Below are 3,436 nucleotides of genomic sequence, written 5' to 3'. Positions count from 1 at the left end.
TATATATATATATATATATATATATATATATATATATATATATATATTAATATATATATATATATATATATATATATATATATATATATATATATATATATATATATATATATATATATATATATATATATATATATATATATATATATATATATAAAATTTATTATGGAGTGATTTAGGTACGTTTTGATATATGATAAATTATAGTTCATATTTGGAATTTGATATTGGTTAGGTATGATTATTTTGTTGTAGGTGAATTATACTAGGTGGTTAGGTTGATTAGGGTTTTGCCCTAATTTAGTGTACGAGATTTTTATTTAGCTATTTATAGGAATTTGGCTAAATAATCGTATATTTATTGGATACAGGACTTTGACGCGAGACGGGTATCTCGATGTCGGATTTTGACATTCCTATTGGAGGCGGGTACTTTTGACTTATGTTATTTGATATACATAGTAGTGAATTTAACAAGTTGCATTAATTATGTTCTTATTTGTTCCGGTTAATCACTACCCGATACTTGTTACATGATTGATTGATTGCTTGTTTTGCATCTCATGTATTCCTTACCTGTTGATACATGCTTATAGGGGTAGTGATATACCATGCTTCACCATGTTCAGGACCTAGGTTTTATACCTTCTGTGTACCTTTGATTTGATTTGATTCGTTGACCTATGATGCACTTTTATATATATATAGATTAGGTCAGGATATTTTGTGGTTAGTGTCATGCACCATTTGCATGATTACATGCTGTGCGATAGTTCGCTCCATTATTGTTGAGCACATGGCCAGTTACATGGATCTGCACACACCACCACTCATGCGTTAGTGGTCGATTCAGGCAGTGTGTGTGGCAGCAGGGACTTTGTTTGGCTCCGTTGGTCCACTCATGGGTAGCGTGATGCAACGTGTTAGCCTGCAGGGATTCCTCCCCATCATCGTGTACCTGGAGTTGAGAGCATTGCGCTCCCCCATTTATGATTTGGGGTAGGAGGATATGTGTACTCCGACAGCATCCCGTCCACTCGGTCACTCATCAGGAGTAGTGACGACAGAGTACACGGTTGTCACAACCCTACCCACTCAGCCTCACTATTGTGTGTGAGATGATCGACTGACGTCAAGGGTGACCAGGACGCATCATTGGCATCATATGCATGATGCATTTATTGCTTGTGTTTATGTTTGCTGTATTTATATGCTGCATATTGTTTGGATACCTATGTTTGACATGCATACAGGATTTCCATATCACTCGGACTGTTTGTCCTTATACCCAAGTCCTGGTTAGTACAGTTTCTCTCCTGTTTACTTCAGATGCATTTTTATCTTTCTTATATCAGAAGACTGTATGTATGATTAGTGCTAGGTGTTAATTCCCTACTTTGTATATCAGTTGTACCTGCTGAGTGTTGGACTCACCCCGCCTCCATTGTTGTTATTTTTCAGGTTGATGCTGTCAGGAGAGAGTTCCAGTTGCTAGTCCCTGCAGACCTCGAGAATATTATTGGTCTTTTGGTTTTCTTACATAGACTATGCTAAATTTGTTTTGTTTGATGGTATGGATATGGTATGGATTTTGTGATGTCGATGGATTTGGTTTGGTTTTGCTTTACTACATGCCTGCCTAGACGGCAGAAGAGGTAAATTGATCTTATCGTCGGATTTGTGTTTTATGAGTGTAGTTGAGTAGGGTGGATTTTGAGTCTTCTTATCATTGCTTATTAAATTGTGTGGAATGTCTGTGTGTTGTATTTTATTTCTGTTATTATTCCAGCCACATGTGGCTGAGGTATATGGAGATGTAGAAAGTTTCATATTGTCCGCCGTACAGGGGAGATGCTGCCGAAATTTCTTTGGACAGAGACTCCTTTGGGGCGTGACAGTTAAGGTGACGTGACAGTTAAAATTAGGAGGAGGTGACGGTTAAGGTTGAGGACTATGTGTCCAAGCAGGCAACCCCCTGGGGACACAACTCCTAGTTTACTCCTGATCGACTCTATGCCTGTTGGACCCCAAGGGCTCAGTTCCCTCACTTCTCCTGGGCACAACTCCCAGTTTACTCCCCGTCAGCTCTATGCTGGTCTGACCCCAAGGGCTCGATCCCTTCACTTCTTCTGGGCACAGCTCCCAGTTTACTCCCCGCCGGCTCTATGTCGATCGGACCCCAAGAGCTTAGCCCCTTCACTTCTTCTGGGCACAGGTCCCAGTTTGCTCCCAGCTAACTCTATGCCAGTCAGACCCGAAGGGCACAACCCCTTCACTTCTCCTAGGCCTCTATGGATGTTATGGCGAATAATGGGTGACCCTAGGGATAGTGCGAAGACAATAGTTAAGGTGACGTGACAGTTAAAGTTAGGAGAAGGTGACGGTCAAGGTTGAGGACTATGTGTCCAAGCAGGCAACCCCCTGGGGATACAACTCCTAGTTTACTCCTGACCGACTCTATGCCTATCGGACCCCAAGGGCTCAGTTCCCTCATTTCTCCTGGGCACAGCTCCCAGTTTACTCCCCGCCGACTCTATGCAGGTCGGACCCCATGGGCTCAGTCCCTTCACTTTCCTGGGCACAATTCTCAATTTACTTCCAGTCGAGTCTATGCTGGTCGGACTCCAACGGTTCATTCCCCTCACTTCTCCTAGGCACAACTCCCAGTTTACTCCTGGCTAGCTCTATGCCAGTTAGACTCCAACGGCTCAATCCCCTCACTTCTCCTAGGCACAGCTCCTAGTTTACTCTCGGTCGGCTCTATGTCGGTGGGACTCCAAGAACTCAGTCCCCTCACTTCTCCTGGGCAAGACTCGCAGTTCACTCCCGTCCGGATCTACGACTAGTCAAATTATCGCTAGGAGATAACATTGTCAAGGAATCACAACTACTTGTCAGAGAATATTCCAATGCTTCATCATATGCAGGAAGCGGAACCTTCCTCTATCCAATAAGAGTCTGTCGTACATCCTCGATCGCCCGACATACCCTGACATCTGACATTCCCTAACACCTCATAATTGTGAAAGTTATGAGAGACAGTATAAAAAGGGAGATCCTTTCCGTTGGTCAAGGGGGGGGCACACACACATCTACTACAGTATTATTGTTCATCTTCTTTCCGCTCATTTCTCTTTGTGTTGCTCCTGACCTTAGCGTTGGAGGGTCTGTACTAGGGACATCTTTCTTGGTTATCGCTTTAATGCCCCTGCATGCTTGGTATATGTCTACGCAGGCCCATGGGTACCCTCTCCGGTCATCTCCCTCTGCTCTGCTCGGAAAGGTGAAAAGCCTACAATGCTTCTGCAGGCCCTAGATCTTAGTCCTCTCTCTGTCAATGTTTCTGCCCTCATCATCGGCTCCGTCTGACTCAGCTTCGGGACAGGATCAATGGACATCATTAACATTTTGTTCAATAGTCATTGATTATTTTGGA

This window comes from Zingiber officinale, chromosome 2A, assembly GCF_018446385.1.
Source record: "Zingiber officinale cultivar Zhangliang chromosome 2A, Zo_v1.1, whole genome shotgun sequence".
Classification (NCBI taxonomy): domain Eukaryota; kingdom Viridiplantae; phylum Streptophyta; class Magnoliopsida; order Zingiberales; family Zingiberaceae; genus Zingiber; species Zingiber officinale.
Note: the sequence above shows the minus strand (reverse complement) of the source record.